Source organism: Arachis hypogaea, chromosome 13 (assembly GCF_003086295.3).
Source record: "Arachis hypogaea cultivar Tifrunner chromosome 13, arahy.Tifrunner.gnm2.J5K5, whole genome shotgun sequence".
NCBI lineage: Eukaryota > Viridiplantae > Streptophyta > Magnoliopsida > Fabales > Fabaceae > Arachis > Arachis hypogaea.
In genome coordinates this window covers 36,417,267-36,445,080 of record NC_092048.1, presented here as the reverse complement: position 1 = coordinate 36,445,080, position 27,814 = coordinate 36,417,267, and positions in this window count along the sequence as shown.

The window sequence follows — 27,814 nt, the reverse complement described above, 5'->3', positions numbered from 1 at the left end:
TCAGATGAGTAAACAGAACATAAAATTTCAAATTTTAATTTTCAATTGAAAAAAACAAGTATATTTATAACCTCCTACTTCCAGTCTTCACTATATTCTTTTGGTTGCTACTCCCCTTCTTTATTTTTTTTAATTCGTTATCATGGTCGCAGTAGTGACGGTGGAGGACGTAATTGCCGTGGCGATTGCTACAGCTGCGGTTGGAATGGGTCACATGGCCTGGAATTATAACAAAGGAGGAAGTGATGGCGTTTGCCTCAGCTGTGGTGAGGATGAGCCATATGGTTAGGGGTTGCAACTAAGGAGGAAGCAGCAGATCTGCTACAACTATGGGAATTCTGGACATTTTGTAAGGGACTTTTCAATAAGGTTTAATCACTTTTGATGTCCAGATTTTAATTTCGAGATTTTTGGTTTGATGTTTTTCAAATTTTTTTTGTCAGATCTATTATATTTTGAATTTTTGTGATTTTTAAATTCATTTTTTATATTTTCACTTCAGATGTGTTTCGATTGCAATGCGAAGAATCTAACATGAGCGTCAGTTGCGTATGACTTCTTCATATGTATCGATTGCTCTAACTGTTCATTGTTGTTCATCATAGTCTAAGAGTACATATCAGTTTCTTTTTTTTAGTTAATTTTATTGAAGCTCATTCCTTTGGAATGATACCATTTAGAACCCTCCAAGAAATAGAACATTTAAAATGAAGACCTTAATAGATATATGTATTTTTTTCAAAATTAATAAAGCTCTTTCTGCCATAAAAGTAGAAAAGCTTAAATTTGAGGTAAATTTAGATTATATTCCTTTGATTGAGTATTGAATTCTATAGTATTATTCACAAATTCATACTAATATAATTGTACTAGGTCATAGATTCTAATGCCCAGATTGTTCCAAGCGAGTTCTTTGATTACATTAAGGTGTTATTAAAAATTTTCTGATTTTTTGAGAAACTTCAAATTGCATATATGAAACTATTATGAAACCAATTTTTGGGTTCCAAATTTGCAAAGAGATTTTGATATTTAATTTTATGAATACATCTGTTGATTTTCTTGAATTAATAAAATCTATCATGAAAGCTGTTTTATAGATTTTCTCTATTCTAAACATTTTTTGGTTTATTAAGTTTTTTGTGTATTTGATATAGTTGTTTATTTAGTCTATTTGTTGTTTGTATTGAATATATCAAAGTGGCTAGGAATCCCAAAAATAAGTATTTATTTTCAAAACAAAATCTCAAAATATTGATTTTGAATAATTTTTTATTGATTACAACAATTATCAAATTAAATGAATCATATATAGATTTAAAACAGTTATCAGAATAAAGTACAACATATATTTTTTTTTCTGCCTCTAACCTTCATGCTTTAAAGTTGCAAGACTATCTTTATAAGTAATGGAAAAGAATCTTACTGTTTATAATCCTCAGATAATAACTTTTTGTAATTTCGCACATAATAGAAATAATTTTTATGTCATTATTATTTATTTAGGACTATGATGATTGAAATTAGATATTTTAGAAATTTATTAAAATAGAGTAAAGTATTATTTTTATCCTTAATGTTTGGGATAAGTCATAAAGTTGTTCTTAACGTTTAAATCGTCTTATTTAAGTCCCTAACATTTTAAAATTGACTCAATATTGTCCTGCTATTAGGGATCCGTTAACAGAATTAACAGGGGGACAAAATTGGGACGATTTAAAACATTAGAGACTTAAATAGGACAAAAACGTTGGGGACAAAAACAATTCATAGAAATAAATTTTAATTTTATCCTTCAATAATATCAATCTTTTACGATACATAGTTATCCAATTATTTTTTAATCACATCTAAGTAAATTACACTTAATCACATTACTTTCATTTTAAATAAATTTATTTTTTATAATTTTACTCTTAAAGATTTTTACTCATCATGAAATGTTTGTAAAATGACTAGAATCATATTACTTTATTGTATATATATCATTTTTTTCCACAAGTTTATGTACTAGTCATTCTACAAACATTTTATGATGAGTGAAAATCTTTAAGAATAAAATTATAAAAAATAAATTTATTTAGAATAAAAAATAATGTGATTAAATATAATTTACTAAGATGTGATTAAAAAATAATTGAATAACTATGTACGTAAAAATTGATATTATTGTAGGATAAAATTAAAATTGATTTCTATGCATGTATTGTTTTCGTCCTCAATGTTTTCATCCTATTTAAATCCCTAATATTTTAAAATCGTCTCAATTTTGCCCTGCGATCAATTCTGTTAACTGATCCCTAACGGCAGAACAGTATTGAATCAATTTTGAAACGTTAGAGATTTAAATAAAATGATTTAAATATTCGAGACAACTTTAGAATTTACTCTAAACATTGAGGACAAAAATAATACTTTACTTACTCTATTGAAATAGGTTCATTTCAATCAAGTCATGATTGGCTTTTCTAATTTTTTTGGTAATTGATTATGTTTTTGGTATAAGTAAAAGTAAACATGTGCGAGTGGTGTGTATTGTTATGTTTTAGTTTTTGGAAGTAATAAATAAAAAAATGACTCATTAATTCAAATTATATGTCATCCTTTAATATATTTATTAATAATTATATGAATCCCCCTTTCAGAATGGGTGTATTTTTGTTTTTCCTCCTACGCTAGTATAAGAAAGGGGCATTTTGAATATAACAAATAATTTTCTTTTTCTTTTTTGCCATTGATTCTTTGGATGAGAATCTTATAAATAGAACAATAAAATTGCCCATTTATTTATTTTATCCTTTTCAGTAGTTAGGATTGCTTATATTATGATACAAGCACTCAATTTAGAAAATCGAATTCAGAGTTTTCTTAAAGGTATATTTTTGAAAAATCAAATACACCCCGTTACGTTTCTTGGATTGATTTGATAGTCACATCTTTTAGTTTAATGATCCATATAGAGGCCAACCATGTGATATTTCTTCTTATGCTTATTGAAATCTGAACTTAAAATACAAATTGTGCTGTGCATTGAACTTGATTTGTCTAAGGAAATTAGAAAACCAACTTCTTTTATGATTAGTTTGATTGCTATTGTTTCTATAATATTTTGGGTCTATTGAATTAGTTAGTAGTTTATTCATACGAACTTTTTCTATAGATTATCACAATTTCTTCTTGACAAAAGTATTTGAGGTCATAATATCAATCAACAATCAAGTGATCTTTGTATTTTTGCTATTGTTGTTGGAATAATCTTTATGTATACCCTTATTTTGTATCACTTGATAACGATTATCAATAACTATTTCTCTATTATATTCTTTGCTCTTTTTTAATATTTTGTTTTGTTCCTTTTGACATTGTAATGGAAATAATGATAATTCTTTGTAGGTCACATGCCTATACCTTATTTCAGGTATCTTTTACCATTTTTCATTCTTTTATTCTCTTGAATTTTTCTTTCATTAATTTGTTTAATTCTCTATTTTGCTTTTTTTTTCTCGTTTGATATGCTTTTCTCTTTTCTTTTAGAATATGAAGATTAGGTCTGAGATTATTATATCTTGATGATGTGCACAAATTACATTATAGATGAAATTTTTTGTTCACATTATGTTGGAAATTATTCTTTCAGCTTCATGCATTGTGCATCCTGTTTTCTAGAAAAATAATCATTTATGTTTCTTAAATGATTCAGGACTATGAAGTTCTCAAAAGACTTGCTCACATGTGATAGATAAACTTGATAGGAGAAATATTTTAGTAAACCTTCTTTTAGTTAATACATGCATCATGCAATTAGTGAACATCGCAAGACATCAACTACTGGACCTGATATTCGGGCCAAACACTTGGTTAATATGTTAGTTATTGTGGTAATCTTTTTCTCTTTTATCTTAAAATCCTAATATATTCATAAAAACTTTGATTTTAGTATGTCCCGATTGAGCTCAAAAAAGAATTACTACCCTATGGTTCTGATAGGATTTGGTCTATAGTTGGACCTTCTTGCAAGAGAGGGAACCTATTTAACTTCAAATTCATGTGGAGTTACGGCAAGTCCCGAGAGTATAAATTTGGTCTAAGATGGTCACAATAATGCCAACATTACAAGCTAAGTGTCAATGATGTGTATATCTTCAGTATTATGTCAACTGCCCTACATCAGATTAAGGTTAGGTTTAAAAGGTACAATGGTGCCTAGTGTTATGGAACCCATCAGATACCGTATAAGAGATGGTTAGTTGGACACAACATATAAACTATGAACTTAAAAATTAATAACAAATTTTGTTGAAACTTAGGCTAATGGATAAGAAGTCATACAACAGCATAATAATTGCTTATTGTTGTAATACTAATAATGTAACATGATCTTGGCTAATGGCTTTATGAAAAATTGCTGAAGTAAATAATTTACTTGTTATTATTACTGGTTACTTACTAATACATATTTTATTGGGTTGGTAGAAAAATTGATCTATATATATTATAACGAAGCTTTTGCAAGCTCAAAATTTTATTGTATTTTTCTCACATGGCAAAAGTTGCCTTTATTCAAAAGGGCAAGGATAGTTAACGACAAATTCGTTACTGTTGTGCCAATTTCGATAGTTAAAGTCGAAGATTATATGTGCATGAAGGACACTATGGTCAAAGAAAATAAAAATGAGTTAAATTTGATGGTCAAGTTACCTTATATTTGATGTTCAAGTTTACTTGAGGTTTAAGATTATTTGAGGTCCAAGTTTGTTTGAGATTCAAGATTACTTGAGGTTCAAGATTATTTGAAGTCCAAGTTTACTTGAAGTCCCAGAGTACTTGAAGAGCAAGTTTACGTGAAATCCAAGGTTATATCAATAAGTTTAGGATTTTTTTTTTTCTATTAATAGGGTTAGTTTCAATAAATTAGAGGAGCTTCAATTCCATTCATTCACACACTCACTCGCTCTAAAAATTCCTAGTCACATTGACGCACGAAAACAAGAGTCATGAGTCCATGTAAGTATTGGAAGACTCTATTTTTTTCCGTCATTATCAACTTTGTTTTTTCTTTCTATTATTTAAATTCTGTCATTTTTATTTAAGTACTTGTCAATTTCTGCACATTTTAATATAAGTCTTGCAATTTTTAATTCTTTATTTTTTGCACTAGTTCTTTTTTACTTTTTGCTTTCTATAATTATTTATTTATTTGTTTGTTTTTACACTTCTATTGGGTACGATCTCTAAATTCTAAGAACAACCCACAAGAGGAGTCATATCTGCTCCTTGAATTGAGATCTTGATACAAGTTTGGTTGACACCTCCTGTCGAAGTCGAAAAAAGCAAAATTCAGGTGAAACAAATTGGCACGCCGAGTGGAACCTTGGATAAGATTAGTTGCCTAAAGCAGTTGTTGTGTATGCATTTGTGAAGTGATAAATTTATACCCTATAACAGTCCAAACACATCTATGTCATCTCAGTTATCCTCTTCAGTAGAAGGGTCAGACCACGATTCTGAATAAATAGTACTATATCTACAACCACAAGACATTAAATCGACACAAGTGCCTATGACTTTTGCTAGAAGTTCGACTAGGCATATGAACAACACAAATGTAACTTCAGTGGTTCTCCTAGTGTAGTCAAAGTAAATCTAATTACTTGGTCTATGTATGAGTTACCTCAATATTTGTCATTTTTGGCCAATCTACCTATTCTTGGGGTATATACAAATGTTCAGTATAACTCAATTGTTGGAATAAATCCACAAAACTTTGCATAAGGATACAACCCGTACTTATATCAATATATGATGGTCAATTCTTTCTATTTAGGATCGATGATATCGAGACCCATGATATCACAACTACCTCAACGAGAGATTTTGTCAATGTCGATGCAACCATATGTAAAGGCAATATCAACTTAGATTGATTTGCCGATTCAATCGTCGACACAAATGGAGGTGCCTTGTTCGACTTCTGTTATGCCTTCGACATCTACTGAAATGCTTAAAGTCCCATTGTTTTCAGGAAGATCGAGGGAATTACCAATGTCAGGGGCAGTTCTGCCTAACACTGTAGAATCCTTAGCAGGTTTTAGATAGCAAATAACATAAAATCATCATGGTTTCCTTAACACATTGACTCACTAGATGACAACTGTCTTAAACCCTTTGATAGAAAATAATAATGTTAAGTTTAAACAAGTAACAAGTCAGATGAATGAATTGACTGAAACATCTCAGGAAAATTATAACGCACAAAATTCACTAGGAGGTTATCAACCTGACTTAAAAGGCCGTCAGTCACCTGTAATAATTAATAAGGGGAAAAATCCTGGTAATGTAGTGAATAGTGCTCGACAAGATCAGTTTACGGAATGTGACATTACACAAGCTGATGAGCAGAATGTTTCACAAGCTGTTGAGCATATGCTAAATAGGGTAGGTTTCAACGTAAAGTTAACTCACCAGCCATATTCTATATCTCCTAAAGGAGTCAAAGTGCCAAAATCACTCACTAAATTTTCAGAACAAAGTGATGAGTCGATTGTTGGCTGTCGAGCATATGGCTCGCTACACAGTCGAAATCGAAATTCTAGCTAGCAATGAGCACCTAAAAATGAGATACTTTCTGTTTATACCCTGGCCCTAATTCATAAAAGGCCCAACCCAAAGAGGAGGCCTCTACACATACTCGACCTCTTTAAAGAGGTCAGACACCGTGAATGATCCTAGCTCTACTTTCCCAAACAAGTAACTGCCTCTGTAAATCTCTCTAACTATCTCTATCTTCGCTAAAAGATAGATCCTAATAAACTTTCCAGTTAAAGGGAACGGTTATCCATCAATAAAAGTGGAACTACTCCAACAAAGGTGGTTATGAGCCCTACTATAAATACACTGACACTTCTCAGGTATTTTTTACGTTCAAATCTACTAAAACCTGTCTAAAGCCCTTGCAAACTTAAGCATCAGAGTCTCTTGCAGGTACCAACCCCGACCTCCTCACGAGAAACTCGGATGGCGACACCTCAGTATAAGAACAAGTCGAAGACTTCCTCATAAGGAGTCTAGACCTCACGTTCAGGCCCAAATTAATATTTCAAGTAACCTTCGGAATATTGACGCCCTTGCCGGGGACCTGGAGCTCGACCCTTAACAATGGCAGATAATCTGTATGAAGACGGCCATACGGCATCTGAATCAGAACCCGAACCTCAACGGGACGACCTGGCACTTTCAATACCTCCACCACGCGAGAGGACGTACATTCCTCACGAAGAAGAAATGTCCGAAAACCCCAGCTGAGACGGATTCACTCAGAGGTACATCCACCTGAAGAGGAAGAACCACTATATCCCACAGAAATATTAGGTTTGGTGCACAGCCGTGATGGATGACTAGAGCAGCTTGAACAAGAAGCTGAACGACAACGAGAAGCAGAGTGAGAACTAAGGAAGGAGGTGCGGCGATGAAGGGAGCTGGAAGAAAAGCTCTTAAGTTTGGAAGCCGACCTCTGAAAACATAGTAACTGAGCAAATTGGGAAGAAAGCCCCTAGGAGGAGAAGATCCATTAGTAGAAGAAATCATGCAGGCTAAAGTTCCAAGGAATTTTAAAACCCTTGACATGGATCACTATGACGAAACGACCGACCAGAGACACTATCTCAGCAACTTCAAAAGTTGGATGTATCTGACCGACGCCTCTGATGCTACCCATTACAAAGCATTCTCGACAACTTTGACCAAAGCTGTGATGAAGTGATTCGATAACTTACCTCCCAGGTCGGTGACTTGTTTTGATGACTTAGCAAGGAAATTTCTGACAAGGTTCTCGATTCAGAGGGATAAGGTAAAACACGCCCCGAGCTTGTTGGGAGTTAAGTAAGAGTCGGGGAAACACTCCGAGATTACATGAAAAGATTCAATAAAGCGTGCTTGGAGATTCAAAACTTACCCACCGAAGCAGTGATAATGGGATTAGTTAACAGCCTTAAAGAAGGACTATTTCCTCAATCCATATCCAAGCAACACCCGGCTTCCTTGTACGAAGTACAAAAATGGACAGAGAAGTATATCAATATGGAAGAGAATTCACGACTACGAGAACCACTTCTGAGACCCAGCCTACCTTATCCATCTCGGAAAAAAGACAAAGAAGCTAAGAAGAAGAAAGAATACAACCCGGAGAAGCTTCGAAGATATCATAATTACACTCCTCTCCAGGTCTCTCTTGTAGATGTTTACAGAAAGATATGTCACACCGAGAAGCTTCCACTTTCTCGTCCAATTAAACACAAAAAGACTGGAAGCTGGACAAAATACTGTGAGTACCACAAAATCTATGGGCATTTTACCAACAACTATTATGATTTAAAGAATGTCATAGAAAAGTTGGCCAAAGAAGGTCTACTAGATAGGTATTTGGCGTGCAGGTCGGATGACCCGAGGAAGAGGAAAAGAGATGAAGAAGGGGGACAACCAGAACGTCAACCTCAAACCCCCGAGCGCCACATACGCATGATTAATTGGGAATTTTCTGGAGGAGGAATAACTAAATCATCACAGAAAAGAGATCTTAAAGAAGTGTACCAAGTAGGGGAAGATAACAGATCTCTTGTAAGGTCCCACATCGGTTGGGGAGGGGAACGAAGCATGTCTTATAAGGGTATGGATACATCTCCCTAACATGACGCATTTTGACGAGTGAGTGTGGAAGGTTTCGGCTATCATCCCTATCATCAAAGCCAAAACCGTGAGACCTTGTGTGCCAAAGCGGACAATATCGTGCTAGCGGGTGGTCTGGGCTGTTACAGATGGTATCAAAGCCGGAGCCCGGATCGATGTGCCATCGAGGGCGCTGGGATCCCTTAGGGGGTGGATTGTAAGGTCCCACATCGGTTGGGGAGGGAAACGAAACATGCCTTATAAGGGTGTGGATACCTCTCCCTAACATGATGCGTTTTGACAAGTGAGTGTGGGGGTTTCGGCTATCATCCCTATCATCAAAGGCAAAATCGTGAGGCCTTGTGTGCCAAAGTGGACAATATCGTGCTAGCAGGTGGTCTAGGCTGTTACATCTCTCGACTTGCCAACAATCTCGTTCACTAAAGAAGATGCTCGAGGGGTAACACTGGCCATGATGACCCCGTGGTGATAACTATGATCCTCGCCAATGCAAACCTCCATAGAACACTAATAGATCACGGCAGCTTGGCGGATATACTATTTAAACCTGCTTTTAACAAGCTTGAACTAGAAGAAAAGGATCTAAAGGCATACCCAGATAGTCTATTCAGACTAGGGGACACGCCGATCCGACCTCTTAGGTATATTTCTCTATACACCACTTTTGGAAAGGGTGCAAAGTCAAAGACATTGAGCATCAACTACATTGTGGTTGACGTCACCTTGGCATAAAATGCCTTAATAAGATGCACAACCTTAAACCGACTTGCAGCTGTTGTCTCTACACCCCACCTATTCATGAAGTTTTCCACAGCAGAAGGGATTGTCACCATAAAGGGAGCTAAGAAACTAGCACGGAAGTGCTACAATGAAAGCCTTAATTTAAAAGGTAGCCCTGGAAGGAAATAAGTCAACACCATCGAGCTTGGAGGTATCCGAACTAGGGAGGAACTACGCTCCTAACTCGGAGGAAAAGTAGAAGAATGCAAATTGGGGATCACCCTGAAAAAACAAAGAATATAGGGACTTACTTGGAAGAAGGTTTGAAAAAGAAACTCATTGACCTTTTGAGGAGGAAAGCCGACCTCTTCGCTTGGAAAGCCTCCAACATGCCTGGCATAGATCCCGACCTGATGTCTCACAAACTTCCCGTCTACCCGGGTTCCAGGCCTATCCAGCAAAAGCGATGAAAGCTCAAGCCCAAAAGAATACAGGTCGTAGAGGAACAAGTTTAAGTCCTATTAGAAGCAGGATTCATAAGAGAGGTAAAGTATCCATTGTGGCTGGCCAACGTAGTTTTGGTAAAGAAACAAAATGGAAAATGGAGGATGTGTGTCAATTATACCAACCTCAATAAGGCTTGTCCCAAGGATCTATACACTGGCCTCTTTCTAGCATTGATGCCCTGGTCGACTCAGCCTCCGGCTATCGATACCTATCCTTTATGGACGCCTACTCGGGATACAACCAAATCCCGATGTATAAGCCAGACCAAGAGAAGACCTCATTCATAACTCTAAAAGATAACTACTGCTATGTGGTAATACCTTTTGGGTTAAATAATGCTGGAGCCACCTACTAGAGATTGATGAACAAGGTGTTTCTCCCTCACATCAGGAAACTTATGCAAGTATATGTGGACGAGATGCTTGTGGAAACCAAGGTTGACTCGAAACTCTTATCCAATCTCATCGAGGTATTCTCTATAATAAGGAAACAGGGATGAGGTTAAACCCATCATAATTCACTTTTGCAGTAGAGGCGAGAAAATTCTTAGGCTTCATACTAACTCAAAGAGGCATAGAAGTAAACCCGATAAGTGTAGAGCCATACTAGATATGAAGAGTCCGACCTATCTTAAAGAAGTTTAACAACTAAATAGAAGGTTGGTGTAAAATCCAGTTATTTAATAAATAATTAACTCATAAATTAAGATTTATTCTAGAAAATAAGAAAGGTGATTTTTATGGTTTAATATGATAGAGAAAATTAAAACGAAAATTTTGACACTAATTTTAAAGAATTTGGCCCAAAATTGATCCAAACCAGGCCCGTGGGCCCAACTAACCTACTTAACTTAGTGAGCTTCAGCTTACTCTCTCTTTCTCGTTCAGCAAAACACGCTGAAGCAGCCATGGAAGGGAAGAAAACTCTTCCAAAAACATAAATCCTTACTTGAAATTCAAATCCTCGTAACTTTTGATCCGGAGCTCCGATCGGCACACCGTTTGCGGCCACGCAACCGCATCGCCGAGTTCTACAAAGTCCATAACTTTATTCAAGAGGTAAGCGATGATTTCAGTTCAGTTTTCTCAACCCTTGAATTCGAGTTTTTGGGTAAAAATATTGAGATTTTGGGTTCTTTGATGTTATAGGATCCAATTAGTTTGAAGAAAAAGCTTAATCTTGTCTATTTGATCCTTGAGTGTGGTAAGATTTCTCAACTCTAAGTCTAATGCTTGAGTTGTTGTGATTGGGGATTGAGTTTATATGTGTGGGTGCATATTATGTGTATTAGGCAATGTATTTGGAAGTGGATTTCAAGATGGAAATTCTGTTGGTGAGGTGTTGAGTCCCGAAAGCTTGAGGAAAAAGTGAAATTGGAGGTGTTCTGGGTTGAGTGGGGAATCGGCCAAGGTATGGTTTCGGTTTCCTATATCTAAAATGTAATGTGGTGTGAAAACTTAGGCTAGAGACCCTAAGATAGAATTTGAACTATTGATGTTGTTGATTGGTTGAGATGAATTGTGTTGTTATATATGTAATTAGTGGATTTTTGATGTTTTGATGGTATGATGTATGAGAAATATGCATGTTTTGATATATGCTTAATAATTGGTTGAGATTGAATTATGGGTGAAACCATGTTGATGGTAAGGATGATATTGATTTTATGTATTGATGGTTGATGGAATTCGTATTGTTGGAACTTGGGATGAGGGAAGATATAGGGTGTGGTATTTTGTTTGAAATTGAGTTATTTGATTGAGATTGGTCAAAATGGTGGATTGGTGGATGGTGAATTTAATAAGAATATTGAAAATATGAGTTGAGGAGGCTTGAGGTTGATTTTGGTAAGTTTTGGTTGGTTTTGAAAAGGGTTGAAATTGGTTTGTTTTGAAAATGGAATTTTGTGGGTTTGTATGAAATTGTGGTTTTTGGTCTACTTTGACGGAGCATAACTTGGTCTTCATATCCCCGATTTGTGTCAAACTTATTTAGAAATAAAATTGGATCCGAGATGTTTATGTCGTTTGAAGAACGGATGAAAAATGTTTTAAAACGAAAAAGTTATGACCGTCAGAAGTTTGGGTTTTAAAAATGAAATTTTGCAGCTTTTCAGACTTAGTTTTATTTTTAAGAAAACGTACGCCCACGCGTATGCGTCACCCTTAAATTTTCCTTCCCACGCGTGCACTGAGCCGACGCGCACGCGTCGCGATACTGATGCCGCAGCATGGTACAAAAACCAGAGAGTTGTGATGGTACCATGCTGGCTTTGTGCGCGGAGCACAAAACCTCTTCACGCTCACGCGTAACTGACGCGCACGCGTCACTTCCATCTCTGCTTTCCATGCGTGCGCATGAACGACGCGTGCGCAAGGGTGTGGTTTCGCTCCACTTGCACCAGGTTGGTTAGTATAGAGGCTCCCCGGGTGAACGCAAGGGTTGTGGTTTCGCCCCCACTTGCCCCGAGTTATGATGAGTGACGTATGAAAAGTGGAGTTATATGATGTATAATTGATGATATGGTCATAATGAATGATTATGGAATGTGTATGAATGAATGTGAAATGATTATCTGAGACACGAGTTTTCCTGGATGAAAACAATGACTAGCCACCACGTGCTCCAGGTCGAGACTCAATACTCTGCTGACCCTATGTCGTAAGTGTGGTTGGACACTGTGAAAGTTCCGAATAACTCGAGTTGGGGATGTGCGACAGAGGAATGGTCCAAATGGTTAGCTACCAGGACTTGTCGGGTTGGCTTTATAACCGACAGATGAGACTCATCAGCCACTAGGATAAGCATGCATCATATGCATCTATGTGTCTTGTTCGGATTGCCTAAGTGATTACATAACTAAATGCTACTTGATTATCTGCTATATTTGAATCCTATTTGTAATTTCTCTATTTGTAATAATTGTGGTTGTTGCATTTGGTTCTGTTGGTGGTTCGGAGGTTCGGAGGATTTGGAAATGGGAGTTTTAGATAGCTCTGAAGACCCTTAGCTAGTTTCCTGTTTTATCTTTATGGTTTAGTCATGTTTTTAAGCTTTAATTATATGTTGGAAGTTCTAAGATTGCCTTCGGCTTTTCCAGAACATTATATTTTAGATATGTGGGTATTGTTACCATGCTGAGAACCTCTGGTTCTCACCCATGTGGATTTTGTGGTTTTCAGATACAGGACATGAGGCTCCTCGCTGAGGCATGCTGGAAGCTTTTGATGTTGCGAAGACCTTTATCTTTTGGGCTTTATTTTGGTTATCTGTATTTGCTTAGATACTTATTATCTCCACCTATTATATATATGATGTATTAATTCCTCTTAGAGGTGATTTTGGAGACTCAGGTTTTGTAACTCTATATTTTGGGTTTTTCTATATATCTATATATGTATAACTATGTGCTCGGACTGGTTTATCTTCGTAAGTTGAGTCTTGAGTTTTGTTACATGTGTTTTGGAACTCTTAGTATATAAATTCGTTAGCTTGCTCTATCTTGCTTACTTTACCGTACATGGAGTGTTGCGCTTTTTGATTTAACGATTTTTGCTTTATCCTTTTCTTCAAAGGCTCCTAGTTATAAACCTTTTTCCCTATATTAAATATGTAATTTTACTTTTAGAGGTCGTAGCGCCTCGTCACCTCTGTTTTACATCCTAGGTGTAAAGCTCTTTGTGGTAGGGTGTTACAGTTGGCAGCACTATCTAGATTCCTAGCAGGATCAGCACTAAAATCATTATCCCTATACTCAATTCTCAAAAAGGGGAAGCAATTTGAATGGACCTCAGAGTGAAAGAAAGCTTTCCAAGACTTCAAAGCCTTCTTGGGACAACCCCCCACACTTACCTGACGTAAGCAGGAGAAGAGCTCGTCCTCTACCTAGCAGTAGCAAGTCGAGCCATAGCTTCGACCTTGATTAAAGAAGATAAGAGTGGACAACAACCCATCTACTTTGTCAGCAAAGCCTTACAAAGAGCCGAATTAAACTATCAAAAGATAGAAAAATTCACATATGCTCTTATTCTCACTTCTTGAAGGCTCAAACCTTATTTCCAGGCTCACACCATAAAGGTCCGCACTAATCAATCCATGAAACACGTTCTACAGAAGAAGGACCTAGTAGGACAAATGCTACAATGGGTCATGGAGTTGTCCGAGTTCGACCTAAAGTATGAAACTCAAACATCAATCAAATCTCAATATCTCGCCGACTTCATAGCAAAATATACCGAAAGTCGGGAAATTCCCACAACATGGAGCCTATATGTAAATAGGTTATCTAATAAAGCCGGTAGTGGAGTCGGAGTTATCCTGGAAAATGAACAAAGAACTCGAATAGAACTCTCATTAAGGTTTGAGTTTCCCGCTTCTAACAACCAAACAGAATATGAGGCCTTACTTGCTGGCTTGAAACTGGCCAAAGAAGTGGAGACTGAAAAACTGATAGTGCTCAGTGACTCTCAAGTGATAACTTCACAGATTAACGGTACTTATCAAGCTAAAGACCCTAACATGAAGAAATACTTAGATGAAGTACGGGAACAATTAGCACAGTTCTCAAAAGGTGAAGTTCGACATATAACCCGGTAATACAATGCCCAAGTTGATGCCTTCTCCAAATTGGCCAGGACCAAGTCAAGGGACAACAATAGAAGCCTCATCTAGGAGACCTTACATGCACCATCAATATTAAAAGGAGACGATAATTCAGAAGTAATGGCGATATCTAATCAAAATTTAGGATGGATGACCCCTATAGTCAACTATCTCAAATTTGATATCCTCCCTGAGAATGGAAAGGATGCCTGAAAGCTCTTAAGGGAGGCACAAAACTACACATTGGTCCACAATGTTCTATATAAAAGAGGGATGTCTACACCTCTCTTGAATTGCATTCCGACCTCTAGCACAAAGGAGATCCTAGAGGAAGTACACAGGGGCATATGTGGGAACCATCTGGGATCCTGATCACTAGTAAAGAAGGTGATCCGGGCCGGCTTCTTCTGGCCGACCTTGCAAAAAGAAGCCGCCGAGTTTGTTAAAAGGAGTCCGCCTTGTCAAAAGCATGCCAACTTCCATGTGGCACCTCCTGAAGAACTTATTAGTGTTACCTCACCATGGCCATTTGCAAAATGGGGACTCGATCTCCTTGGACCATTTTCTCAAGCTCCAATACAAGTCAAATACATCATAGTAGGGATTGACTACTTTACTAAATGGATCGAGGCAAAACCACTAGCAACTATCACTGCCCAAAGAAGTCAGAAGTTTCTCTATAAGAACATTTCACCAGATTTGAAGTTTTCCACTCCATCACCACGGATAATAGAGTCCAGTTTACTGACTTATCCTTCAGAAATATGGTGGCCAATTTAAAAATAAAACACTAATTCATGTCGGTGGAGCATCCTCAGGCCAATGGAAAAAAAAGCAGCAAAAAAAGTCATACTAGCCGGGCTGAAATGCCGACTACAAGAGGCAAAGGGAGCATGGACAGACTAACTCTCTCAAGTCTTATGGGCATACCAGACAACCCCTCATTCCACAATAGGAGAGTCCCTATTCTGACTTGCTTATGGAATGGAAGCCATGATTTCCATATAAATCATTGAAGAATCACCTCGGGTTATATTCCACAATGAAGGGGCTAATACCCGGCACAAAGGAAGGATTTTGACCTCCTCCCAAAAGTCCAAGAACGAGCTCAGGTTAAAAAGGAAGCACTAAAGCAGATGATGGCTTTAAAGTATAATCAGAAGGTGATAAAAAGAAGCTTCACCACAAATGACATTATATTGATTCGAAGTGACATCGAAGTTCAAAAGTCGGGTGAAGGGAAGCTAGCAGCAAAATGAAAAGGACCCTAAAAAATTGTCAAGGTTTTAAGGAAATGTTACTAAAAATTGTCCGACCTGCAAGGACGAAAACTCCCGAGGTCGTGGCATGCATGTAACCTAAAGAAGAACTACAGTTAGGAAGTAAGCCTTGTTCCCTTGTATACTCTTTTTTTCCAACCTTAAGATTTTTTTTCCTAAAGGGGGTTTTAACGAGGCACCAAAGCAAGGGCTAAGGGTACTCAAATCCTTAGTAAGTAGGCTTATATAAAGGAATTTCTAATTTATCAATAAAATTTCTGCTTTTTCTTTAAAAATTTTCAATAAAAAAGCATTATTTTAAGCTCAACAAACCACAAAAATCATTGTCCGACCTAAAATGGTCAGCAAGCTGAAGCGACAAGGTACAAATTAATATAAGAAGTTATATAAATAATTCGTAAAAACCAACCTCAATTATAAGGTGGAATAAAAATGAAGTGTAAAATTAACTTAACAAAGTCTGACTGCACAAAGTCAGAACTTAAAAAGGAAATCTATATAAGTGAATTCATTGCTTAAATTTAACAAAGAAACATCATAAAAAAAGTTTCTAAGGTAAAACACCAAACTAAGCAACTATATAAAAGTTAATTCTAGCTTCCACAAAGACCTAGCTTCATTATCAAAGGAGCAGAAAGAATATTTTTAGAAAGCTCGGCATTTACCACCTCGGGGAGAGACTCAGGGGCCTGAGAAGTTTTTCCGACCCCAGTACTTAAAGACTTTGGGTTGGGCAATGCCTCTTGATCGTCTTCGGAGGCCGGTATGACCTTCCCATCAACCACAATATTGTCCTGGCTGAACAAGGAGAGGTCAACCTTGGGAGCAAGGACTTGGACTTGAGCCTTCAAGTTATTGAACATTTCGTCCATTCCCTCGACTACAGGCTCCTGAAGAGAAGCATGTTCCTCTCTGGGATTTTTTAACTCCTCCTGAAGGTCAATTTTCTCCCCATAAACCCGAGTATGGCTTTCTTCCGCTTTCTTTTTTATTTCCTCTGCCATGGCCGCAGCCGCCTCTGCCTTCTTTATCCAAGACCGAGCTTTCTCTAAGTCGGACACAGTCTATTTCTCTCCTCCTCCAGCTCCTTCTTTATCTCTTTAAGCCTCTCTACTTCAGCTTGGGCTACCTCAAGAGAGCTCTGAGTGGTGTAGAGGGGAGTCTTTTTTAACTCCTTGGCTAGAGACGTACACACTCCCGCTAGCCAAATTCCGTTGCGGACCATAAGATTGAGATGGTTTTGAATAGCCACATCATCCATGCTGATGCAACAACAGGGAAGAATATTCCTCTCACTCCAGGAAAATCCGACAAACCCTTTTTCATAAATGCTCACCTCTTCTACAGTCTTTTGTTTCTTAGGTGGAAGTTCTGAAGATGAAGGGAAAGGCGGAGCAACCAAACTCTTTAGAGGAGGGTCGGAAGAGACCAACCGACTTGACGAAGTGGGAATGATCTTCTTCTGAGTAGAAGAACCCAATTCTGACTTCTTCGATGAAGGTCAGGCAGAAGTACCCCCGGCCTCTTTTTCCTGAATACCACGAGCTACAACAATTTTTCTAGTTTGGCAAAGTTGTTTCATTGCTGCAGATTTTGGAGCCATTTTCTCTACAAAATAAACAAAAAAATCACATTAATCATAAATGATACCGCCAAAGTAAAAAAGCTAAGGAAAGAAGGCTACTTAGCTTGGACTGGAGTAGACTAGGATCCCCTAAGAATCTCTTCGTGTCCAAGTGAGGAGCCCGGCCCTAGCACTCTTCCAACACGTCTACTGTACCCTTCTTAAGTTCATCTAAGGTATCTACGCTATACTTGGTTATAACGGATTTTTCTTGCTAGTATAAAGGGAAGCAGGATTCGTCATTCTCGTCCAAAAAGAAAGGACGGACCTCTTCTACAGTTTGGATTTTGAAAAAATAGTTATTAAAATCATGGAAAGACTCATCAAAAATGGAAAAAAAACCTTTTTACCTTTGGACGGCACAAAAAGAAAGCCAAGAAATTTTTCCTTTCAAAGACCAAGATTTGGTCAAAACAAAAAGATGGAAAAAGACCTTAATCGAAGGTCAGACATCGAGCTCTCGACATAAGAGATGATAAATCTTCAAAAACGCCCAAGAGTTTGGGTGAAGCTGGGAGGGAGCAACGTTACAGACCCAAAGGACATTTGTTTCAAAATCAGAAAAAGGAAGCTTGACATCCAGTTTTGAGAAAAAGCAATCATAGGCATAGAAAAAAGAGCGTCCCGAGGTGTCTAAAGGAGGAAAATACACCCTCTCTTTGGGATCGGGTACCACTATCTTGTAATTCCTCTCATCCTCTCTATTCTCACATAATCTACGATGTCTACAGAACACCTCACAATACTCCTTATCAACTACGGGGACAGCGATAAGGACCGGAGTATCTACCCAAGTCAAAAGAGAGGGGGGACTTTTGTCGACATATCTTTTATGACTGACCGAGACATAAAATCTACAGCTACAAATACAACAAAGAAATTGTCACTACAAAACTCAGGCGTCATTCAAAAGAAGTTGGACAAAAGAAACAAAATGCAAAACACGATTTGAAAAACATCTTTTCAAAGCAAGTATAAGCAAAAATGGCATCCCTCCTACACCGACAACAGCGATACCATTGGGGGCAACACGAACACAACCAACAAGTCATAAATGATAACAAGTCCCTCCAAATTCCAGAAAAACAGTCAAACGTTCGTAATAAGTAATATCCGATGACAAAAACTAGTTTCCAGTGACAAAAACAGTTTTCAAAAGGGGTTCCCAGTAAGCAAAGCAACCATAGTTTAAACAAAGCTACCAAAGAAACCCCAAGATACAAAAAATATAAAACTGTCATCAATATTCTATAATAACTACTCAGGGTACCATTTAGAATAGTCCAAAGAATCCAGGACAGTTCAAGCAAACAAACAAAAATAGAGAAAAGTACCAACCTTGACAAATGCAAAAGGAGGAGGCGAGACAAGCATCAGAACACGAACGATCCTCTTCAAAGTACCAAGACCTCCTCAAACGAATCAAGATAGAGAAAATCTTGAAAATAGAAAAGCGGATATGAAGAAAGAAGCAAAGAAAGAAAAGAGCTCTTGAAGGGAATGAAGGCAAATGGAACTTTTTTCAGGAATGGGGAAAGAAGAAGAAGAAAAATGTGGAGCATTTTATAAAAGAAAAAGGGCAAAATAGTCCTTTCGTTCCCCTATTAAAGACGTGCGCAAATTTCAAGAAAGCTATTTGTTCCGAAGTTTACCTGAAACTGGAGGTCGATCTCGGATGAGATCTTCGGTACAGGTCGGAGACGGCGTGTCCGGCTGGCTGGTGGCGGCTGGAGCTGTCGTGTCCGACTCGCTGGACTTGCCACACTGCTGATCCTTGGCCACCGGAGGGTGGGGGTGCCTGTAAGAGACTCCGATGCTTAAGTTAGCACGGGTATTAAGCAGGTTTTATGTAGAATCAGAGTATGAGTTATACCTGGGTGCTCCAATGTATTTATAGTAGTGTGGGCTGACCTTTCTGATAAGATAAGTTAGTTATCTTATCTTATCTTATCTTATCTTATTTTGGGTGAAGTCAGCTTATTTTCAAGGGAACCGCCTTAATCTCTATAGGCTTGGATTGCCTTTGGATTTGGGTCGTGTTCCTCTATTTGGGCCCTTTATTTGGGCTTTCCTGTCGCTTTGGCCGAGCTCTTTAGAAGAGGTCGGGTAGTCTGACCTGAAGAGGTCGGTCACTTTGTCGCCAATCATCCCGGGTCGGGTAGCTCGACTCAGGGTATGAACAGTGCCCCTGCTTGAGCTCGGTCTTCTTTTTTGAGGTCGAGTCCTTTGAATTCGATCCTTCTTTAGTGAAACCGAGTTCAAGCATTTTGTCGATTTCTTCCTTTTGTAGACTCTTTTTGAATGTAGAACGTTTTCCTCTAAAAGCGCGCGCTTTTATATCAGCGCTTTGTTTTTTGGGAATGTAAGAGGGTTTAATACCTTCATTAATTGGTATTAATTGCCCCGTTCTCTCTTGGCTTTTATTTTGAATCTCTCAATCAAAAAATGGTTTCTCTTCTTCGCTCTTCTTCGTAACTTCTCCCTTTACTCTCTCATTTTCTGTTTCTTTCGTGGTTCCTTCCCGCAACGCCTGTTCTGCTACTGCTTTCTGAGGAAGAGGGGTGATTTCCAGATTTCTCCTTCTATCTTTGCAGTTTTCCGCTTCGAGGGGTGGCTTTGGTGCTTCAGCTTATTCTCCAGGTTCGATTTTCTTCCTCTGTTTCTTTATATGTCTGTTTTTTGAATTTTGCTCAGAGAAAGTTTGAATCTTTTCTGCTTTTGCTGTACCTGATGTGTTCTGAAATTTCTTCATTTTTGGTGTGAATCTTTTTCCTTTTCTTGTTGCCTGAATCTAAAAATTGGGGCTTTTGCATGTTTGTTGTTGTTTTTGCTTGTGCCTTCGATGATGGTTTTGCTTGATTCTGAAAAAGTTTGCATCTTTGGTGATTTTCTGCTGGGCATTTTTTATTTTGACAATGCTTTGGTTGATAGACTGTAGAAAGGTAGTGACTTTTGTGTTTTTACTTCCTTTGTTTTGTTCGAAACCTTATTTTTTTCCTTTTTTGATGAGTGTCGGGACGTAAGCTGTAGAATTTTCTTGAAACTTTGCTTCGTTGCTGCCTCCAAAGGATACTCCAGGATTTTAGTTTGAGTCATGGGGTTTTCCTTTCCTGTTTGTTCGTCTGTCGAGTTGTTTTGCCCCTCGTCCGAGATGTTTTGTTAGTAATCCATTCTTCTTTTCTTATTGTAGGATTTAGTTGGCCTCATGTCTTCTCGCAATAATGTTGTAGAGATGTCTTCCCAGGTTCCCGAGGGCATGGCCGATTGGGTGGACTCGATGGTTCTTATGTGTGTCTCTTTGGTTGATTCCGAGTTTTGCGCGCAGCTTAGGCAGTTTCATAGGGTCTGTAGTAATCCTGGTGATGAGAAGAATTATGAACTCGTCCCTCCCTCTTCTGAGGAGAGAGTTTGTTTCTCTACTCGGGTTGTTAATGATCGCCCTTTTTTCTATGCTTATGACTTCTTCTTTGGTCAGCTGGGTATTACCCTTCCTTTTACTGAATTTGAGACAGACCTGTTATGGTCCTGTAATGTTGCTCCCTCTCAACTTCACCCTAATTCCTGGGGTTTCATTAAAATTTTTCAATTGTTGTGTAATGGTTTTGGTATCCCTGCCTCGCAATCTCTCTTTTTCTACCTATTTGTCTTGACGAAGCCTGGAGTAGTAAAAAAGAAGGCAGCTTGGGTCTCCTTTTGATCTTCCCAGGGAAAGAAGGTCTTTTCCATGTTTGATGAATTGTTTCACGATTTTAAGAACTACTTTTTCAAGGTCCGAGCTGTTGAAGGAGCTCGGCCCTTTTTCCTGGATGAGAATGATGAGCCCGCCTTTCCCTTAGAATGGCAAAAAGATGTGAGAGTGTCCAGGTATACGTGGGAAATGTTGGATGAGGCTGAGCGAGCTTTTGTGGCTGTCTTGGAAGAACACTGGAGTCAATCTCCCTATCTTGATACAAAGAAATTTTTAACCAATCCCTCTCTTCTTCAAACTGAGCTGGGTATTTTGCGTTTCCTTTGTTATCTGTTTATATTGCTTGTGAATGCCTTTCTGACTTGTAGCTTAATTTCTTACTGTTGTGTCTTATTTGCAGAGGCGATCAAGAATAATGAATCTATGAAGGCTTTTAAGAGGGCCCAGAAGGTGACTACTGCCAAAAACATCTCGGCTAAGGCGGCCGGGGAGGGATCTTCCCTAGTGCGTGTGAAGCCATCCATGCCGAGTTCTCCTGGGTGAGGAAGGTGATCCCCACTCCCCGAGTTCGTCTGGCTGACCCTCTTCCAACTTCTGCTACTCCTTCTGTCGCTCCTCCCAATAAGAAACAAAAAACAGTTGAGCCCTTCAACCTCGATGCTCCCAATTTTAATGCAATTGAATTTGTGGATCAGCAAATCGGTCCCTATGGTGCCCTTTCTATGGACGATGTGTCCATCCTTCATCATTTGGAATTTATGACCCGAAACAGCATAAAGATGGTGTATATGGGGGCTGCTCTGCACCGAACTGCCCAGAACCTTCCTCTCCATGCCACCAAAGCATTTATGGAGGAGGCGAAGCAAGAGTTCGACCGGATGAAGGGGCTGAAGGAGGAGCTCGAGGTAAAGGTGGCCAAGATGGAAAAAGATCTAGAGAACGAGAAGGCGAGTTCCCTTTCTCTGGCAGCTTCTGTGCGGTTGGCCGAGGACACGGCAATGATGCATAAGGATAGTTACGTTACGTCCTATCGGGAGGTGATGCGCCTGAGGGGGGAGCTGGAGAGTGCCCGGGAAGATTATTCTGAACTTCAAGGTCATCTTGTTGGCAGCGTGACTGCTGCTTATGAGAACCTGAAGGAGCAAGTTCGGGTCATTGCTCCTGAGCCCGACCTAACCCTCTTCAGCCTGGATAATGTTGTCAAGGATGGCAAGATTGTTCCTGATGACGAGGATGATGATAATGTCGAACCTCCCCTTGTGTCCTCTGCTAAGGTGTCGACTTTTGTTGTTCCTGCCGAGGTCGACCCTTCCGCTTCTGATCCTGACTGCTAGATTTTAAACCGGGATGACGGTACTGTGAATGCTGTTCCTCTCCAGACTCGCCCTCCATCTCCTCGGATTGATGCTGATAAAAAGTCTTCTGACCCTTAGCTCACTTATTCTGGATATTTATGTAGTTGGCTCGGCTTGTGGGCTTTTTAAACTCTTTATGTTTTGTTAACTGCTGACACTTTCTCATTGCTTACCTAGCGACTTTAATTTTTGAAAAACAAAAGGTACCTCGCTTAGCTTTTTAAGGTAGGTTTTGGTGGCCTCCGAGGCTTTTATAACTTTGTAGATTATATCATGCTTTTTGTGCTTGACTTGGGATCTCTTCTGTTTTTTGAGAATGTTGGAACCTTACAGCTCGACCTTTTTGGATTGCTTTGTACTTTTGTAGCTTGAATCCTTTATTGTTGTGGTTATGTGGGTCTAACTTGTTTTTCGGTTTTCTCGCTCTTGCTTGTATTCCTGACGATCTATAACCGATTTCTTCAAGTTGGTCCCCCAAGTTGATTTTGTAATCCTCTTTCTTGGATCTTTGTCAGATCTCTTTCAGGGATTACTTTTATAACTTTTTAGTAGTAGGAGTCCGACTTCGTGAAGTCGGTCTTTTCTAAGTTATTTTTGTAATCCTCTTCCTGGATCTTTGTCAGATCTCTTTCAGGGATTACTTTTATAACTTTGTTTGCTGTAGGAGACCGACTTCGTTAGGTCGATCTCTTCTAAGTTATTTTTGTAATTCTCTTTCTTGGACCTTTGTCAGGTCTCTTTCAGGGATTACTTTTATAACTTTGTTTGTTGTAGGAGACCGACTTCGTTAGGTTGATCTCTTCTAAGTTATTTTTGTAGTCCTCTTTCTTGGACCTTTGTCAGGTCTCTTTCAGGGACTACTTTTATAACTTTTTCATTTTGGGCTGACTTTGTCATGTCGGGCCCTTCTAAGTTAAAGTAATCCTCTTTAATAGGGTTGGCCAGACCTCTTTCCAGGGTTTACTTATAACTTGGGTTGACGTGGTCCGACTTCTTAACGTCGGCCAGTCTTTAAGTTATTATTTTAGCAATCCGTAAGACCTCGTCATGTTCTTTTTTGGATCACTTTCGATAACTTCTTACATTATTCTGTGTTCATCTTTGCCGATTTGTAGAAAGTGGTTGTCATCTTTTAGATTGTCTTTTGGGTGAATCGTGTTTTCACCTTTATCAGACGATTATCTTTATCGTGATCGTGCAGTGAAATTGTTTTTTCACTTTCTGCCGATCTGTTGCTTTATAATCGGACGATGAATGCTTCAGATTAATGCATCTTGAATACTTGTAGAATATCTAAAATATATATTTTATTCAAAGGAAAGTGCAAATATATACATGTGGGAATCTTTCATCCCTTTATGTCGAATAGTGTTTGAGTCTCAACTTGGTGCCTCATTAAAAAACCTTTTCAGGAAAAAGAGTGCATTCAATAGTGAGATCTTTTACTTTTCTAGCTGTAGTACCTTCTTAGGTTGCAGGCGTGCCATGATCTGGGAAGCTCTCGTCCATCAAGTTCGGACAGTCTGTAGTAGCCCTTCCCAAGTACTTCTACAACTCGGTAGGGTCCTTTCCAGTTTGCTACCAACTTTCCTTCTCCTGGTCGAGTTGTTCCAATATCGTTTCGGATTAGGATGAGATCGTTCTCCGCGAAATTTCTCGGCACTACCCTTTAAATTATATCTGGAAGCCATTCGACGTTTTAGTGCTTCTTCCCTGATCCGAGCTCTTTCTTGAATTTCGGGTAGCAGGTGGAGCTCTTCCCTCTGAAGTTGGGAGTTTGCTCCCTCATTGTAATGAACTACTCTAGGCGATCCTTTCTCAATCTCTACTGGAATCATCGCCTCTATTCTGTATGCTAACCGGAAGGGGAATTCCTTCGTGGTGGAATGTGGCATCGTTCAATAGGCCTATAGGACCTGTGGAAGCTCTTCTGCCCAGGCTCCCTTTGCATCTTGTAATCTCCATTTTAACCCGGCCAATATGACTTTGTTAGCAGCTTTGGCCTATCCATTGGCTTGTGGGTGTTCAACGGAGGTGTACTGGTGCTTTATATTCAAGTCGGCTACTAGTTTTCTGAAGCCTGCATCTATGAATTGAGTGCCATTGTCTGCGATTATTGAATATGGAACCCCGAACCTTGTGACAATATTTCTATATAAGAATTTCCGGCTTCTTTGAGCGGTGGCATTGGCTAGGGGCTCTGCCTCGATCCACTTTGTAAAGTAGTCTACCCCTACTATGAGGAATTTAACTTGTCCTGATCCCTAGGGGAAGGGGCCGAGAAGATCGAGGCCCCATTTTGCAAACGGCCAAGGCGAAGTTACGCTGATGAGCTCTTCTGGCGGGGCGATGTGAAAATTGGCATGTTTCTGACATGGTGGACATGTCTTTACAAATTCTGTAGCTTTTTTCTGTAGAGTTGGCCAATAAAACCCTGCCCGAAGTACTTTTTTGGCGAGAGCCCGTGCTCCGAGATGATTGCCACAAATGTCACCGTGTACTTCTTCTAGCACCTCCTTTATGTTGGAGGTCGGCACGTATTTTAGAAATGGTATTGAGATTCCTCTTTTGTACAGGATGTTGTTTATGATGGTGTAGTACTGTGCCTCCCTTTTTAACCTCTTTGCCTCCTTTTCTTCTGCGGGGAGTGTTCCTGTTTTGAGGTAGTTGATTATGGGGGTCATCCATCCTTGGTCTTGATTTGTTATGGCCAGGACTTTTCCCTCTTCCGAGATTGATGGGTTCTGTAGTATTTCCTGGATGAGGCTTCTATTGTTGCCCCCTGGTTTGGTGCTGGCTAGCTTCGAGAGTGCGTCAGCTCGGGCATTTTGTTCGCGGGGTATGTGGCAGATATTATATTCCCCGAGTTGTCCGAGTTGTTCCTTGGTTTTGTCTAAATATTTTTTCATGGTAGGGTCCTTGGCTTGATAGCTCCCTGTTATCTGTGAGGTGACTACTTGTGAATCGCTGTAAATGTTAAGTTTTTGAGCTCCAACCTCTTTAGCCAGCTTCAAACCAGCTAATAATGCTTCATATTCCGCCTGGTTGTTCGAGGCCGAGAACCCAAACTTGAGGGAGAGCTCCACTTGGGTTCCCTGATTGCTTTCTATTATCACGCCTGCGCTGCTTCCAGTTTTATTTGAAGAGCCGTCCACATAAAGATTCCATTCTGTGGGGGTTTCCAGAGCATCTGTGAATTCTACAATGAAGTCGGCCAGATACTGCGATTTGATGGCCGTCCGAGGTTCGTATTGGAGGTCGAACACTGATAACTCTACTGCCCATTGTAAAATTCTACCTGCTAAATCTGTTTTCTACAGTATTCCTTTTATGGGCTGGTTGGTTCGAACCTTAATGGTGTGAGCCTGGAAGTACGGGCGAAGTTGTCGAGATGTTAGAATGAGAGCATAGGCAAACTTTTCTATCTTCTGGTAGTTCAGCTCGGATCCCTGTAGCGCTTTGCTAATGAAGTAGACGGGTTGTTGCCCACTTTCGTCTTCTTTGACTAGTGCTGAGGCTATTGCCCGGCTTCCCACTGCGAGATATAATATGAGCGGTTCTCCTTCTCGCGGTCGAGATAAGATCGGCGGCCGTCCTAAGAATTCTTTGAAGTCTTTGAAGGCTTGTTCACATTTTGTCGTCCATTCGAACTGCTTTTCCTTCCTTAGAGTAGCGTAGAAGGGGAGAGATCTTATCTCTGCCCCTGCTAAGAATCTGGATAGGGCGGCTAATCTCCCGTTAAGTTGCTGCACTTCTTTGACACAGGTGGGGCTCTTCATGTTGAGTATGGCTTGGCATTTATCTGGGTTTACTTCAATTCCTCTTTGTGTGAGCATGAAACTTAAGAATTTGCCTGCTTCTACCGCAAAGGTGCATTTTGCAAGATTGAGTCGCATGTCGTGCTTCCTTATAGTGTCGAACACTTGAGTCAGGTCGGACAGTAATGTGTCTTCGCTTTGTGTTTTTATTAACATGTCGTCCACATAGACTTCCATGATTTTTCCGATGTGGTCTGAGAAAACTTTGTTCATCAGCCTTTGATAAGTAGCACCTGCGTTCTTGAGACCGAAAGGCATCACGATGTAGTAGTAATTTGCTTTCGGTGTTAAAAACGAGGTCTTTTCTTGATCTGGTGGATACATGGGGATTTGGTTGTATCCCGAGTATGCGTCCATAAACGAGAGGTATCTATATCCGGAGGAAGCATCTACCAGAGCGTCGATACTTGGGAGTGGGTAAGGATCTTTTGGGCAGGCTTTGTTGAGATCGGTGTAATCAGTACACATTCGCCACTTCCCATTTAATTTTTTCACCAAGACAGCGTTGGCTAACCATAGGGGATACTTGACTTCTCGTATGAATCCTGCCTCCAGTAGTGCCTGTACCTGCTCTTCCACAGCTTGGGATCGCTCCACTCCAAGTTTTCTTCGTCTCTGCTACACTGGCCGAGATCTTGGATAGACCGCCAACTTGTGGCACATTAGCTTAGGGTCTATTCCTGGCATGTCTGCGGCCTTCCATGCGAAGAGATCAACATTATCTCGTAAGAATTATATCAGTAATTCTTTTGAGTCTCCTTTTAGAATCGTGCCGATATTAGTTGTTTTATCCGAGGTGTCTCCGATCTGAATCTTCTCTGTCTCACCTTCTGGCTGTGGACGGAGTTCTTCTCGTCGCTAAACTCTGCCAAGTTCAATTGTATGAAACTCTTCTCCTCTGCCTCTGAGGTTTAGACTTTCGTTATAACAGTGGCGTGCCATCTTTTGATCTGCTTTTATCATGGCTATCCCTTCTATAGTTGGGAATTTCATGCATAGATGTGGAGTCGAGACTATTGCGCCGAGTTGATTGAGTGTTGTCCGACCTATTAGGGCATTATAGGCTGAACTTACGTCGACCACAATGTAGTCTATCTTAAGGGTCCTGGATTGGTTCCCTTTTCCGAAGGTTATGTGTAGCGATACGTATCCTAGTGGTTGTACCGGGGTGTCTCCTAGTCCGAACAGATTGTTCGGGTATGCTCTAAGCTCCTTTTCGTCTAAGCCGAGTTTATCGAAGGCTGTCTTGAATAAGATGTCGGCAGAACTCTCTTGGTCTACTAATGTGCGGTGTAGATTAGCGTTTGCCAGTATGATAGTGATGACCATGGGATCGTCGTGTCCCGAGATGATGCCGGATGCGTCCTCTTTAGTGAATGTTATCGCAGGGATGTCGGGTGCTTCCTCCTTTCCCTTGACATGATATACTTCTTTGAGATATCTTTTGCGGGATGATTTGGAGATCCCACCTCCTGCGAATCCGCCGTGTATCATGTGGACGTGTCTTTCTGGTGTCCGAGGCGATCGCTCAGCTCGTC